Raw genomic sequence first — 16,905 nt, 5'->3', positions numbered from 1 at the left:
CTCTTGATTCTGTATAAAACCATTACACCTTTCTCTTAATACAGGGAATATCCGTGGTTCAGTGTTTGCTTTCCCAAGGTATTCTTCAGGAAATTCCTGATTCTCTAGCAAACTTTGCTTTTTAAAATGGAGGTTAGCAGGTGTTGGAAATAAGGTTAAGAGTTTTAACCCTAAAGGAAACTGTATAAAAATTAGATGAAAAAAATTACATGTATGAGAGATTTAAAAGCATTAGGAAATTCACAGTTATAAGGATGGTTCCCCTTTCTTCCCTAGATTATTCCTGGGATACTTAACAGCCTTTCTTTACCATTAGATTGTGAGTTCCTTAGGGTCAGGTATTATGTATTTATTTTTTATTGCAATACTACGTACTCACAATATATTCAGCATTTGGTAAATATTGTAAAATGAATAAGTGAATCTTACTCCTCATGAATAAAAAGTGAAATCTGACTGACTTACGGTTAAAACTCTTAGGTCAGTTTGGGAAGAGTTTAAATGGAAGTTTTTCAGGCAAGTGATATTTGTGAAGCTGACCTGAATTGCCTTTGTTTTGAAATTTTAATGCTTTACAGATGCTTTAAAGGATTTTCCAAAAAGCTTGAACAATTAGAGAGTTATATCTCAACAAAGTTATATCTCTTAAATTAACAAGTATCTGATTTGCTTATATTATAACGTCTGGATTATAGCTCATCTTTCCACTGAGGCATCAGCCCACTGAAAGAAAGACATTGATATGACTTTCAGATGTTAAAGTCGGACTGGAAAATTAGAAACTCAGGATGTTAGCCTTTTCTGAATCTCTTTTATTTAGTCTTGCGGAATGATAAGAAAATCATTTAATAGTTAAAGAAGATACGATATTTACCATTTATTATTTACGATAATACCATTCTGATAGCTGATATTAGTTTAAAATTTCCAGGATTGGATCCATCAACTGAAAGAAATGAATGAGGAAGTTTAACCAGAGGGACAAGGAATGATTTGTAGTTTTGGGTGGTAAGACTGTCATAGAGTTAGGTTACACATACAGCACAAGATACTCAGATGTTAGGATGAGTACACACAGACTAGGAGCGCTAGTCGTCTTGAGATAGGAGGATTAGAGTTGATGTTGAACAGGTTTGTTTGATTATTTTCTACTCATCTATCAGAATGTAGAACTTACTGATTTTCTCTTGTTTCTTCTTAGTTGAGTCCTTTCTTCATGCTAATCTTTATATAACTTTAATATCTAAGCATTGTTTATATAATTAGTTCGCTTCTGATCAACTCCTTTTGGATTATTCTGTTTACTTCTATAAAGGGATGTTTTCTACAAAATTTAGAAAGACTGTTCTGCTTTTTAACTCAAATAAGTTAGATCCAAGTTTTTGTGAAAAAAGAGATTGCCTCCTTTTTGCTTTTAGAGAAATGTTCAATGGTACTCAAGAGATTTTTAGTGGCTCTTTGTATTCAGTATACTTATTTATGAAAGACTAACTTTTAATATATCTTCTTGTTTTGGGACTCACAAAAAAGGTCTTATATTTTAGTAGTGCCTTGTTTGTTGTGGTAAATTTTGGATTCTGTTTTCAGAAAAATAAAATTTATCTTCTAAGATGATTATTCTATGGTGCCCATGCTGGATATGCCCTGTCATCTCATATACTTAATTTTTATGTCCTTAGATGGCTAAGAGGCCTGAATGATTTTTTGAGATGATGTAAAAGAGATACCAGTGTTATTTCCTGTTTCAGTATTTTTTTTGTTCCCCTCCCTTTTCTTCTTTTTGTAAAGGAACAAAAATTTGTTGTATTCCCAGAAATTCTTCAAGTATAAGATGTTAATAACATTTCCCAAGGGTCAAGAGAAGCATGTGGCTTTAAAAAGTCTAGGTCTTTTAGAGGATACCTAGAGGAATCTCTGAAGAATTTAGAGGGTAGATACCATTTAACTTCCCTTATTTGCAGCACAAGTTTTATACCAGACTGTGTGGTACATTGATCCTTCCTATGTCCCACTATAAAATTACTGTTAAACAATTAATGTTAAATAGAAAGAATATTACAATAATAAGATTCAGGTAGAGTTGAAGGCTGGAAAAGTCTTATTGTAGATAACAGAAATTGTAAAACCATATTGTAAAACCTTGTGCTCTTGTGAACATGAAGTGTGGACACTTGATTCTTTTTTTTTTTTTCCTCCGGTACGCGGGCCTCTCACTGTTGTGGCCTCTCCCGTTGCGGAGTACAGGCTCCGGACGCGCAGGCTCAGTGGCCATGGCTCACGGACCTAGCCGCTCCGCGGCATGTGGGATCTTCCCGGACTGGGACACGAACCCATGTGCCCTGCATCGGCAGGCGGACTCTCAACCACTGCGCCACCAGGGAAGCCCTTGATTCTTTTTTTTAATACTGAATGTGGAATTTTTCAGAAGCAGAGCTTCATGAAAGGCTTGATATCCTACGGTGAGATCCTGGGTAGAAGAAACTTGTGCTTTTTCTACATCATTTTTAATATCGTCAATCAGTGTTCACTGCTACTTGGCCTCCAAAGCACCAAAGTAGCTATCTAGTTGGACAGATGAGTTTTAAAAAAGATATAGATAACAGATTTATTTTAATTTCTGTTTCTATTCCGTAGTTTTATAATCTGTGCTGAACCAAAAAATTCAAGCAGTATAGCAGATCGATTACTTCCTATTCACTGCTTTTAAAGCTAAAGATATTCAAGTAATATCCTCAGATCTTGTTAAAACTTTTAGTTTGAGTCAGTTTTTCCCCTAACTCTTGTTCAGGGTAGAAATTTTATGAAAGGTCTAAATTCTAGTGCAATTGCTGTCAAAAGATCTCTGAACAACTCAGCTAATGTCCAAGTCATTTTCTAAAAATTAACAACTTTATTGATGTAAATCACATACCACAGTCTATCCATTTAAAGGGTACAATTTTGTGGTTTTAGTATACTCACAAATCTGTACAGCCATCAACAGAATATTCATCACTCCAACAAGAAAGCCTATACCAATTAGTGGTTACTCCTCATTTTCCCCCATATCCCTACCCCAGATCCTGACAACCACTATTTTATTTTCTATCTCTATGGATTTGCATATTTTGAACATTTCCTGTAAAAGGAATCATACAGTATGTGATCTTTTGTGATTGGCTACATTCATTTAGCATATTTTCAGGGTACATCCATGTTGTAGGATGACTCAGAACTTTACTCCTTTTTATTGCTGAAAAATATACATTCATCATTTCATGGATATTTGGTTTGTTTCTACTTTTTGGTTATTATGAATCATTGCTGCTGTGAACATTTGTGTATAAATTTTTGTGTGGGCATTTATTTTCATTTCTTTTTGGAATCCTGGGTCATATGGAAACTCTATGTTTAACTTTTTGTGCAACTGTCAAAACTGTTTTTCAGTTTTGTATTATTTTACAAATAGTAAAGTGTGCTTTTTTTTTTTTTTTTTTGTGGTACACGGGCCTCTCACTGTTGTGGCCTCTCCTGTTGCGGAGCATCTGGACGCGCAGGCTCAGCGGCCATGGCTCATGGGCCCAGCCGCTCCGCGGCATATGCGATCTTCTCGGACCCGGGCACAAACCCTCGTCCCCTGCATCGGCAGGCGGACTCTCAACCACTGCACCACCTGGGAATCCCCAAAGTGTGCTATTTTATGTTCACATCAGCAGTGTATGAGGGTTCCAATTTTTCCACATCCTCACTAATACCTCCTGTTGACCATCTTTTAAATTATACCCATTCTGGTGGGTATGAAGTAATATCTTGTGTTTATTTTTACTGTGGTAAAATATACATAATATTTATCACTTTAACCATTTGTAAATGTGCAGTTCAGTGGCATTAAGTACATTCACAATATGTAACAGTCACCACCATGTGTACCCAAAACTCTTTGATCATCCCCAACAAAAAACTCTGTACCCATCTTGATAGTCTCTTTAATAAATGGTGCTGTGTCAATTGGATATCTACATGTGAAAGAAGGTTGGACCCATAGTTTACACCATATACAACTAAAAATACCTAAATTTCAGAGCTAAAAGTATAAAACTCTTAGGAGAAAACATAAGGACCTTGGATTTGTCAGTGGTCTCTAAATAAGATGGAAACAACACAGGCAAGAAGAGAAAAATATAGATAATACAGACTTCATTAAAATAAAAAATGTGTGTGTTAAAGGACACTATCAAGAGAGTGAAGACAACCCACAGAAATAGAAGAAAATGTATGCAAATCATATATCTGATAAAGATTTAATATCCAGAATATATAAAGAAGTTTTGCAACTCAGCACCAAAAGGACAACTCAGAAAGTGTACAAAGGACTTGAATAGAAATCCCTTTACTTTTTAAAAAAAAATTGTGATAAAATAACATAACATAAACCTTTCGAAGGTGTACATTTCAATAATGTTAAGTACATTTTTATATTGTTGTGCAACCAATCTCCAGAACTTTTTCATCTTGGAAAACTGAAACTCTGGGGACTTCCCTGGTGGTCCAGTGGCTAAGACTCCACGTTCCCAGTGCAGGGGGCCTGGGTTCAATCCCTGGTCAGGGAACCAGATCCTACATGCTGCAACTAAGAGTTCACATGCCGCAGCTAAAAAGATCCCGCATGCCGCAACTAAGACCTGGCACAGCCAAATAATTAAATAAATATTTTAAAAGAAAAAATAACACAAACTCTACACCCTATAAACAACAACTCCCCATTTCCCTTGGCTTCCCTTTACTTATAATCATTGTCTTTATATTTAAAGTGGATTTCTTGTAGACAGCATATATTTGGGTCTTGGTTTTAGTCCTCTCTGACATCTGACTGTATCCACCTCACACTCTGACACACTCTCTTAGTTGGTGTACTTAGATTATTCACATTTTAAGTGAATTTTGATATAGTTGGTTTAATATCTACCATGTTTGTAACTTTTCTCTTCATTGTACTTGTTTTTTATCTTCTCCTTTTTTGTCTTTTTAAAAAATATTTATTTATTTATTTTATTTTTGGCTGCATCAGGTCTTAGTTGCAGGATCTTTGTTGTGGCATGTGGGATCTTCCGTTGTGGCGCATGGGCTTCTCTCTAGTTGCTGTGTGCGGGCTTCTCTCTAGTTGTGGCGCATGGGCTCAGTAGTTGCAGCGCGGGGGCTTAGTTGCCCCGTGGCATGTGGGATCTTAGTTTCCCGACCAGGGATGGAACCCACGTTGCCTGCATTGGAAGGCGGATTCTTAACCACTGGTCCACCAGGGAAGTCCCTTTGCCTTTTTTTTTTTTAAGTCTTTATTGAATTTGTTACAATGTTGCTTCTGTTTTATGTTTTGGTTTTTGGCTGGGAGGACCAGGGATCGAATCCACACCCCTTGCGTTGAAAGGCAAAGCCTCAACCACTGGACCGCCAGGGAAGTCCCTTTGTTTTGTTTTGTTTTTGTTTTTTTTAACATCTTTATTAGAGTATAATTGCTTTACAATGTTGTGTTAGTTTCTGCTGTATAACAAAGTGAATCAGCTATCCTGCCTTTGCTTTTAATTGAACATTTATATGATTTCATTTTCCTTCCTCTTTTAACTTATAAATTATACTTCTTTAAACATTTTATTGGTTGCCTTATAGTTTGCAATATGCATTTATAACTAGTCTAAGTCCATTTTTAAATGACACTGTACCACTTCACAAGTACTGTAGATAGCTTATAATAGTATTCCCAATTCCTCTCCTTATCCATAAGCTATAATTATCCAATGCATTTTTGCTGTTATTAGTTTGGACAGTTAACTATTAGGTCAGTTAAGAATAAGAAACATAGGGGCTTCCCTGGTGGTGCAGTGGTTGAGAGTCTGCCTGCCAATGCAGGGGACACAGGTTCGTGCCCCGGTCTGGGAAGATCCCACATGCCCCGGAGTGGCTAGGCCCGTGAGCCATGGCCGCTGAGCCTGCGCATCTGGAGCCTGTGCTCCACAATGGGAGAGGCCGCAACAGTGAGAGGCCCGCGTACCACGCACAAAAAAAAAAAAACAAAAGAATAAGAAACATAAAAGATGTTATTTTACCCTCATTTATTCCTTCTCTAACGCTCTTCCTTACTTTATGTAGATGCATGTTTCTGCCCTATATAATTTTTTTTTATTATTATTTTTTGACCACGCCCTGCAGCATGCAGAATCTTAGTTCCCTGACTAGGGATCAAACCCGTGCCCCCTGCATTGGGAGTGTGGAGTCTTAACCACTGGACCACCAGGGAAGTCCCATATAATTTTTTTCTCTCTAAAGAACTTCTTTCAACATTTCTTGCAAGGAAAGTCTGCTGGCAACAAATGCCTTTGGTTTTTGTTTGTCTGAGAAAGTATTTTTCTTTTACCTTTGAAGAATCATTTTGCTGGGTACATTATTCTAGCTTGGTGGGGTTTTTTTCCCCCAACACTTTAAATAATTCATTCTACTGTCTTCCTGCTTGCATAGTTTCTGACAACACATAAGATGGAATGCTTATCCTTGTTCCTCTATAGATAAGATGTTTTTTTTTTTCTCCTGGCTTTTTAAAAGATTTTTCTCTCTGTCTTTGGTTTTCTGCTGTTTGCATATGACATAGCTAGGTGTAGATATTTGCTATTTACCCTGCTTGGTATCCTGCTTCTGTGGTATCTGTCATTGATTTTGGAAGTATTTCCACCATTCTTTTATATCAAACATTTCTTCTCTTTTCCTTCTTCTCCTTTGTATTCCCATGACATGTATGTTACAACTTTTGTAATTATTCTACAGTTATAGTTTTTCTGTTCCCTTTTATTTGTTCTTTTTTCTCTTTGCATTTCAGTTTGGAAAGTTTCTATTGACATGTCCTCAGCCTCACTGATTCTTTCCTCTTCAGTCTCATTGATCCTTTCCTTGACTATGTCCATTCTGTTGATGAACCCATCAAAGGCATTCTTTATTTCTTTTACAGTGTGTTGGATTTGTAGCATTTTATTTTATTTATTTGAGTTTTCATCTCTCTGCTTACAGTACCCAATTATTCTTGCACACTGCCTACTTTATCTATTGAGTCCTTATCATTCTAGTCATAGTTATTTTAAATTTCCCTGTCTGATAATTCCAAAAATCTGTGTCTTCTCTGAGTCTGGTTCTCATGCTCTCTTTGTGTCTTTAGATTGGGTTTTTTCTTGCCTTTTAGCAGGACTTGTAATTTTTTTGAAAGCTCTATGTGATATTTCTGGTAATAGGAAATCAAACTTTTAGTGTGAGATTTTATGCTAATCTGGCTAGGAATGGGGCTGTGTTTAATGTGTGCTGTAGCTGTAGGTGCTACAGCACACGTTAAACACATTATTTCTTCTAGTTCCCTTGTCCTAGTTTTTTTTTTCCTTCCCTTTTGTCTTTGGGATTCCTTAAGAATTCCTTTTTTTGTTGTTGTTGCGGTACGCGGGCCTCTCACTGTTGTGGCCTCTCCTGTCGTGGAGCACAGGCTCCGGACGCACAGGCTCAGCGGCCATGGCTCACAGGCCCAGCCGCTCCGCCGCATGTGGGATCTTCCCGGACCAGGGCACGAACCCGTGTCCCCTGCATCGGCAGGCGGACTCTCAACCACTGAGCCACCAGGGAAGCCCAAGAATTCCTTCTCAAACAGAGTCTGTATCTTGTAGCTTTCTCATTTATAATTCAGTGTTACCATATTGGATCCCAGGAGTTGGAGAGGGAAAGTGATCTGTAATCTTATGAATTACATCTTTCTTTTTTAAGTGGTCCCTGGGCTGTGACCTTCAGAAATGTTTCTTAGCCTTTCCCCCTGCAACACTACTTAGGTGAGACAGGAAACCTCCAGGAGGCTGAGGTTGTCTAATTGCTCTTCCTCCAGGTACATAATGCTCTGGTAAAGTAGTTTACCTTGAGAGCATGACTTTGTTAAAAAGAGAATGCTCTGGGTGAGTTTTAATATGTTTACTTTTCCCTCCTCCTGCTCAAGGCACAAGAGGATTTTTTCCCCTCAGGTCTTCCTCATGAATACCTGAAAAGCTTGTGGCACTCCTGGAGGTAAAACCCAGGAAAGTGTGCCCAGCTGGGACACCAGGATTTTTTAACACTCAAGCTAATCTGTATTTGACCTCCAATAATTCGTCAGTTACTATTGAAGAGTTTGCACTTCAGATAAAATGTGATTCTCTGTATCTGCCTGTCTCTCCTTTTTTTTTTCTTTTTGGTGATTTGTCCTGTGACCTCAGTTCTCTAATGGATCTAAGATAACTTACTGATTTTCAATTTGTTTATCTTTTTTCTTGTTGTGAGCATAGGAGTGAGGACTTCTAAGCTCCTTACCTTTTGTAGCTGACTGGTTAGTTTTTTTGTTTGTTTTTGACTTTTTAAAATAAATGAACCTATGTGAGATGACATAGCTATCTGTGGCTTTTTGGGGGTGCTCTCCTTTGTTTGTTACATCTTTCAGGTCTTGGTCTTTGTGAGGATCAGGTTCCAATTTCAGTTGGAAGTTTTAGGAATTGATTTTAAGATGATTTGTTTGTCTTATTGTTAACACCTTATGTTTAGTTACTGCTGCATTCAAATAAGGATAGTGTAGTAAGCTCAGTGGATTAAGCATGCACAGTAAAACTAGAGAACTTAGGTAATTTAAAGCATTCATATAGTGTTTTTATTAAAAATTAAAGAAAAAATCAATGAGTGTATTCAAAATGATAACAAAGATAGCAATGAACAAAGATGAAAAACTTTGGAAAAGTATGCTGTAGTAACTGAAGGCACTTTGTGGACATCTTAGTTTATCCTTAGTCCTTTGAAGTGTTCTGACTTTTGAGGATTATCTACTAGTGTGATAACTACTTTTCTGTTCATTAAGTTATATTAGTCACTGTGCCTTGAGTTTTCTTAAGGGATGTGGTATAGGGTGGGCTTTGGTTAGAGATAGAATTCCTGATTTTCCAACGCAAGTGCAAATTATTTAATTCCCTTGCTGTATTTAGCAAATAAGTGCCTTTCTGAGCCTCAGTTCTCTGTAATAAGGAGGGAGGTTTCATGAGGTTTAAATCAGGCCAGCGTGTATAAAATGCATGTTAAAATTTGTCATGGTTATGTAAGGAAACCCAAGGCAGCGTAGACTCACTAAGAAAAATTCCACCTTTTACCCTAACACTTGATCTTCCAGTGGTTGACATTCATTGGCATAGTAGAAACCTGTATGGACCTTTATCACATTTGGGAGTAAAATTAAGGCATAAAAAGTTTATAGGGAATTAGGCTTTATATTATATGCTTACATAGTTAATATTGGGCAGCTGTTAAAAGGATTTCTTATAATTTTACTTGAATAAGGACATAAGTTAGAAGATTTTAAACACTTATATGAATACTAAACTTGTGGTAAATAAAGGAAGTGTAGAAAATCTGTTGGATTAGTGAAAAGCCAATTGTGAATTACTAGTTAATTTATAAGTGAAATTACAGATACTAAGAAATAAATGAACTGTATATTTTATAATGCATTATAAACACATATGATAATTTTAAACCTAAAAAAACACATGCACTTAGGAGTAATGCAGTGAATTTATGTCACAAAAAAACATTGTTTTTTTGAGGAAGGCTTGTATCGCTATGAACTTCCCATTTCTTTTCCTTTGGTTGATTTCTAGTTTCATGCCTTTGTGGTCAGAGAAGTTGCTTGAAATAATTTCTATAGTCTTAAATTTGTTGAGGTTAGTTTTGTGCCGTAGCATGTGGTCAATCCTAGAGAATGTTCATGTGCACTTGAAAAGAATGTGTATTCTGTCTTTTTTTTTTGGATGTAATGTCCTGAAAATGTCAATTAAGTCTAAGTGTTCTATTGTATCATTTAGCATCTCTGTTGCCTTATTGATTTTCTGTCTAGGAGATCTGTCCATCGATGTGAGTGGGGTGTTAAAGTCTCCTACCATTATTGTATTCCCATCAATTTCTCCCTTGATGTCTGTTAGTATTTGTTTTATGTATTTGGGTGCTCCTATATTAGGTGCATATATGTTGATGAGTGTAAAATCCTCCTCTTGTTTTGATCCTTTTATCGTTATATAGTGTCCGTCTTTATCTTTCTTTACAGCCTTTGCTTTAAACTCTATTTTATCTGATACGAGTATTGCAATGCTCACTTTCTCTTCATTTCCATTTCCATTAAATATCTTTTTCCATCCCCTCACTTTCAATCTATGTGTGTCCTTTGCCATAAGGTGGGTCTCTTGTAGGCAGCATATTGTAGGCTCTTGTTTCTTTATCCAGTCTGCCGCTCTCTGTCTTTTGATCGGAGCATTGACATTTAAGGTAATTATTGATACATATGTATTTATTGCCATATTAAACCTTGTTTTCCAGTTGATTCTTTGTTTCTTCCCTGATCCTTTCATTTTCTTTTTGTGGCTTGATGATTTCCTTTTATTTTATGCTTGTGTGTTCTCCTTTTTGTTTTTTGTGAATGTATTGTGTGTTTTTGATTTGTGTTTGTTCTGTTTTTCAAGTATCTTAACCCCTTCCTCTGTCTGCTTGCTTTAGATACATAGGCTCAAACACATTCTTAAAAAAAAAACATGGGCTTCCCTGGTGGCACAGTGGTTGAGAGTCTGCCTGCTGATGCAGGGGATGTGGGTTTGTGCCCTGGTCTGGGAGGATTCCACATGCTGCGGAGCAGCTGGGCTTGTGGGCCATGGCCGCTGGGCCTGTGCGTCCGGAGCCTGTGCTCCGCAACGGGAGAGGCCACAGCAGTGAGAGGCCCACGTACCGCAAAAAAAAAAAAAAAACAGAAAAAAACCAAAAACAAACAAACAAACAAAAAAAACAAAAGGAGCTGCATTTTCTTACTCTCCTTCCCCACATTTTGTGATTTTGATGTCCTTTTTTACATCTTCGTGTTTATCCTTTTGCTGTTCCTGGTGTTTATTATCAATTTCACAAATAGGTTTTTTTTTCTCTTTCTCTTTTTGATCTGTTTACTGGCTAATTAAAGTGATTTACTTTCAAATTTTGAATTCCTCCTTCCTATATCTTCTTGCTTCTTTAATATTTAGAGAAGATCTATCAATATTTCTTTTAGGATAGGTTTAGTATTGCTGTATTCTTTTAGTTTTTGCTTTTCTGAGAAGTTCTTTATTTCTCCTACTATTCTAAATGATAATCTTGCTGGGTAGAGTATTCTAGGTTACAGATTTTTCCCTTTCAAGACTTTGGATATATTTTTCCACTGCCTTCTGGCCTGTGGTGTTTCTGTTGAGCAATCAGCTGATAGCCTTATGGGGCTTCCCTTTTAATTAATTCTTTGTTTTTCTCTTGCTGCCTTTAGAATTCTCTCTTTATCTTTAACTTTTGCTATCTTTATTGTAATATGTCTTGGTGTAGGTCTGCTTGGGTTCATCTTGTTTGGGACTCTCTGTGCTTCCTGTATCTGGATATGTTTTTCCTTCTTTAGGCTTGGGAACTTTTCAGCTGTAATTTATTCAAATACATTTTCAGTTCCCTTTTCTCTTTCTTCTCCTTCTGGAATCCCTATTAGTAGATTGGGATGCTATGTATTATCCCCTAGGTCTCATACTGCTTTCTTTTATTTTTCATTTGGTTTTCTGTCTGCTGTTTTGCTTCAGTAAATTCCATTATTCTATCTTCCAGATCGCTTATTCTTTTTTCTGCATTATTCATTCTGCTTTTCATTGCCTTTAGATCGGCTTTCGTCTTGGCAAATGAATTTTCTAATTTTTCTTGTCTCCTCCTTATAGTTTCTAGTTCCTTTTTACAATAATCTGCATTTCTGCCAATAACCTTTCTTAATTCCTTCAGTATTTTCATTACCTCCTCTTTGAAGTCGGTGTCTGTTAGACGGAAAAGGTCTGTTTCATTGTTTGTTTCTTCGGGGGAATTCTCTTGGTTTTTTAACTGGGAGTGGTTCCTCTGCTTCTTCACTTTGCTTATGTTTATCTTATTCTGTGAGTTTAGGAGAAACAATTATATCCTGTAGTCTTGGAGCCCTATTTATATGCGGGAGCATTCCTGCATAGGTCATATGGGTTTAATGATTTTTGGCATGAGGGCTGTTTTTGATTTGGATCCTTGCAGTCTCTTTCTTCAGTGTTTGCTGGCCATTATCCCCTTGATAGGGGGTGTGCAGGTGTGTGGCTTGTGCACGCTCCAAGTAAGGCGGGGGCAGTAGTTGGCTCCCAGTCGCGGGACCCTCAGCAGTGGCAGTGGTCTGTGCCCGCCTCTGGAGTCTGAGATGGCAGCGGCAGCTCATGCCCGCCCCCAGAGCTCATGTAGGCAGTGCCTGAGAGTGTGTGTGGAGAAGGATGCTCCTATGGAGGCATGCCCCCCAACAATGTCGCCTTGCCTCTCTGGTGGGCCCAGACCTTCCACACCACACCCTAGCCCCTTCAGGCTGTCTCCATGCAGCCAACCCCAGTCCTCTCCTCTGGGTCTGACCTCCAAATCCCGAGGTTCAGCGCCCAGCCCCCACCTTCCCCAGTGGATGAGCATCTCAGACTGGGGAGTGCTGGGCAGCACTGTCTGTGCAGGTCTCTCTTTGCTTTGCCCTCTGTAAACCAGTTGCTGTGTTCTTCTTCGAGGCTCTGAATCTCGCCCTTTGTCCTGTCTGATCTCCCCACCAGTGAGGGAGCTTCCACTAGTCTTCAGAGACCTTTCCTCTTTCACAGTTCCCTCCCAGGGGCACAGGTCCTGTCCCGATTCCTTTCTCTCTTCTTTTCTGCTTTCTTCTTTTGCCCTACCCAGTTACATGGAGATTTTCTTGCCTTTTTGGAAGTCTGAGGCCTTCTGCCAGTGTTTGGTAGATGTTTTGTGAGAATTGTTCCACAGGTAGATGGTTTTTTTTTTGATGTATTTGTGGGAGAAGGTGAGCTCCACATTCTACTCCTCTGCCATCTTGATCTGATCTCTGATTCTAATGTTTTAATTGAAGTATAGTTGATTTACAATATTAATGTCAGGTGTACAACATAATGATCCAATATTTTTGTAGATTATACTCCATTTAAAGTTATTATAAAATATTGGCTGTATTCCTTGTGCTGTACAATATACCCTTGTAGCTTAATTATTTTATGTATAGTAGTTTCTACTTCTTAATCCCCTATTCCTATTTTGCTCCTCCCCTTTCCCTCTGGTAACTACTAATTTGTTCTCTATGTCTGTGAAACTGTTTCTGTTTTGTTGCATTCATTCATTTTATTTTTTGGATTCTACATATAAGTGACAACATGAAGTGTTTGTCTTTCTCTGAGTTATGTCACTAAGCATAATACCCTCCAGGTCCATCCATGTTTTTGCACATGGCAAAATCTTCATTTTTTATGGCTGAGTAGTATTCCATTGTGTATATATACCACATCTTCCTTATCCATTCATCTGTTTATGGAAATTCGGTTGCTTCCGTATCTTGGCTATTGTAAGTAATACTGCTCTGAACACTGGGGTACATGTATCCTTTCAAATTCGTGTTTTTGTTTTCTTTGGATATATACCCAGGATTGGAATTGCTGGATGATATGGCAGTTCTACATTTAGTTTTCTGCGGGATCTCCATACTGCTTTTTATAGTGGCTACACCAATTTACATTCCCACCAACAGTGTACTAGGGTCTCCTTTCTTCTGCATCCTCTCCAACATGGGTTATTTGTAGATGTTTTCATGATAGCCATTCTACAGGTACGAGGTGACATCTCACTGTGGGTTTTTTTAAAAAAAAATTATTTGTGGCTGCGTTGGGTCTTCGTTGCTGCATGTGGGCTTTCTCTAGTTGCGGCAAGTGGGGGCTACTCTTCATTGTGGTGCATGGGCTTCTGATTGTCGTGGCTTCTCGTTGCAGAGCACGGGCTCTAAACACGTGTGTTTCAGTAGTTGTGGCTTGTGGGCTCAGTAGTTGTGGCTCATGTGCTCTAGAGTGCAGGCTCAGTAGTTGTGGCTGTCAGGCTTAGCTGCTCCATAGCACGTGGGATCTTCCCAGACCAGGGATTGAACCCGTGTCCTTTGCATTGGCAGGCAGATTCTTAACCACTGCGCCACCAGGGAAGTCCCTCACTGTGGTTTTGATTTGCATTTCTCTGGTGACTAGTTATGTTGAGCATCTTTTCATGTTCCTGTTTGTCATCTGTATATCTTTGGAAAAATGGCTATTCAGGTTTCCTACCCATTTTTTATCTTTTTTGGTTTTTTTCTAATACTGAGTTATATGAGCTGTTTATATATTTTGGATATTTACCCCTTATCAGTCATACCATTTGAAAATATTTTCTCCCATTCTGTAAGTTGTCTTTTCATTTTTTTGATGGTTTCCTTTGTTGTGCAAAAGCTTTTAAGTTTAATTAGGTACGATTTGTTTATTTTTGCTTTTGTTTCCTTTGCCTTAAGAGACAGATCCAAAAAAAATTGCTATGATTTATGTCAAAGAATCTTCTGTCTTCTAGGAGTTTTATGTTTTCCACTGTTATATTTAGGTTTTTAATCCATTTTATGTTTTTTTGGTATATGTTGTGAGAATATGTTCTGATTCTGTTCTTTTACATGTAGCTGTCCAGTTTTCTTGCACCACTTACTGAAGAGACTCTCTTTTTTCCATTGTATATTCTTGTCTCTTTTGTGATAGGTTAATTGATCATAAGTGCATGGGTTTACTTCTGGCTCTTTATTCTATTCCACTGATCAATGTGTCTGTTTCTGTGCTGTTACCATAATGTTTTGATTGCTGTAGCTTTGTAGTATAGTTTTAAGTCAGGGAGTGTGATACCTCCAGCTCTGTTCTTCTTTCTGAAGATTGCTTTGGCTATTCCGGGTCTTTTGTATTTACATACAAATTTTAGAATTATTTGTTCTAGTTCTGTGAAAAATGCCATTGGTTTTTGGTAGGGATTTCATTGGCTCTCTAGATTGTCTTGGGTAGTATGGTCATTTTAACAATATTAATTCTTCCAACCCATGAACATGGTATATCTTTCCATCTGCTTGTTGTCATGTTCATTTTCTTTCATCAGTGTCTTACAGTTTTCTGAGGATAGGTTTTTTACCTCCTTAGTGAGATTTATTTCTAGGTGTTTTATTCTTTGTTATGTGATGGTAAATGGGATTGTTTTCTTAATCTCCCTTTCTGATAGTTCATTGTTATTTTATGAAATGCAACAGATTACTGTATATTGATTTTGTATCCAACATCTTCACCAAATTAATGAGCTCTAGTAGTGTTTTTTGGTGGCATCTTTAGGATTTTCTATGTTGGGATGATCCTAATTAAGTCAATGCTTGGAAATAGTTGCATGCAAATTATGTGTGATAGAGATAATAGAATACAGTAATGAAAAAAAGAAGTATTGTGAAGATTTGCCCATTGAACTGAGATTGTTTAACAAGCTAGTTCCTCTCTAAAGTGATGTTGCACTTTAAGGTATCATAAAAAAAGGTATCATAAAAATAAAAAGGTATCATAAAAAAAAAAGGTATCATAAAAATACCTTTTCATAATCCTAGTACAGGTTACATTGTTCATAATGCATTGTCAGTTGAAGACAATCTGAGTTTTTCTACCAACAGCTGTAGTTTCTTCAAACTTCTCTTCCAGTTTTCAAGAAAACTGTGTTTTCAAGGTGCTTTCAGTTTTTATGGTGAGAGATTTGCTGTCAGAAGTGACGACACAGTCTGGCTTGGCCATTGCATCCATTTTTCACAGTGCCAATCCCACTCCTCTTGCCTTCATGTATTCCTCAAAATCTTTACTCTTCCTTCATATATTCATCAAAGCCATTTTCCTATTAGCTGCTGAAAGGTAGCCATGGTTGGCCTTGGGAACAGTGTCTTGTGTGGGAAGCAGGGCACTTGGTCCTGGGAGGGGTGCTTTGCCTTACCCCTTCTAACCCCTGACCCCCATTCTCCTGAGCCAGGAGGTGCAAACTAGCTCCGCTCAGGACTCCTCAGGTACTTCCTGCAAGCTAAGTTGCTTTATTATTAAAATAATATGCTAGTTAAAATTAATTACATTTCCTTCAGTCTTTAAGTTATTAGAATATTGTAGCTAAAGCTTAAGTTCCATTTGAACTATTTTCTGATGTATCTATATTGATACATATGGCTCTAGTTCATTCATTTAATTCATATATGGTCATCCATCATGTGAATGTATAATCTGTCTATCCTGTTTTTTATGGATAATTAGGTTATTTTCAAATTTTCTCTAGTACAAACAGTACTGCAGTTTGTACATGTCTTCATTCATAGCTTTAGTGGCCACATACAGCACGAGCTTTCTTTTAATATTTGCCTGATATATCAAATATCTTTTAAAAATTTACTCTTTTAATCATTTTTAAGGGTACAGTTCAGTGGCATTAACTACATTGGCAGTCCTTTGTAACCGTCCACACTCTCCATTTCCAGATCTTTTTCATCATCTCCAAAACAGAAACTCTGTACCCATTAAACAATAACTCTGCATTCCCTCCCCCCTCCAGCCCTCTATTGTGCTTTCTGTCTCTGTGCATTTGACTACTCTAGGACCCTCATCTAAGTGGAATTATACAATGTTTCTCCTTCTGTTGTGCCTGGCTTATTTTAGCTAGTATAATGTTTTCAAAGTTCATCTGTGGTGTAGCATGTATCAGAATTTCATTCTTTTTTAGCGAATATCATTCCTTTTATACCATGTGTATTGGGTTGGCCCAAAGGTTTGTTCAGTTTTTTCCATAAGATGGCTCTAGTAGCACTTAGTTGTCTTTAACTTCATTCGAAACAATTTTGTTAGATTGTATTGTGACAGCTGTCATGTTAGCATGCATTCAAAAAAAGGTATCAAAATTGGTGAATTTTTTGGTAGCCATTTTAATATTGAATATGGATTAAAAAAAGCATTTTTTGCATAATAT

At 37.4% G+C, this 16,905-nt stretch overlaps 1 protein-coding gene across 10 annotated transcripts in view; it reads left to right on the top strand.

Moving 5' to 3' along the window:
• Positions 1-16,905, top strand: part of ATRX (ATRX chromatin remodeler) — a 248,863-nt gene that overhangs the window by 22,599 nt on the left and 209,359 nt on the right. The window lies entirely within an intron of this gene.

The sequence above is a fragment of the Leucopleurus acutus genome (assembly GCF_964270905.1).
Source record: "Leucopleurus acutus genome assembly, chromosome: X".
In the NCBI taxonomy this organism is placed as follows: domain Eukaryota; kingdom Metazoa; phylum Chordata; class Mammalia; order Artiodactyla; family Delphinidae; genus Leucopleurus; species Leucopleurus acutus.
The sequence above is the reverse complement of the archived record's forward strand: the minus strand, read 5'-3'. Positions and strand labels throughout refer to the sequence as shown.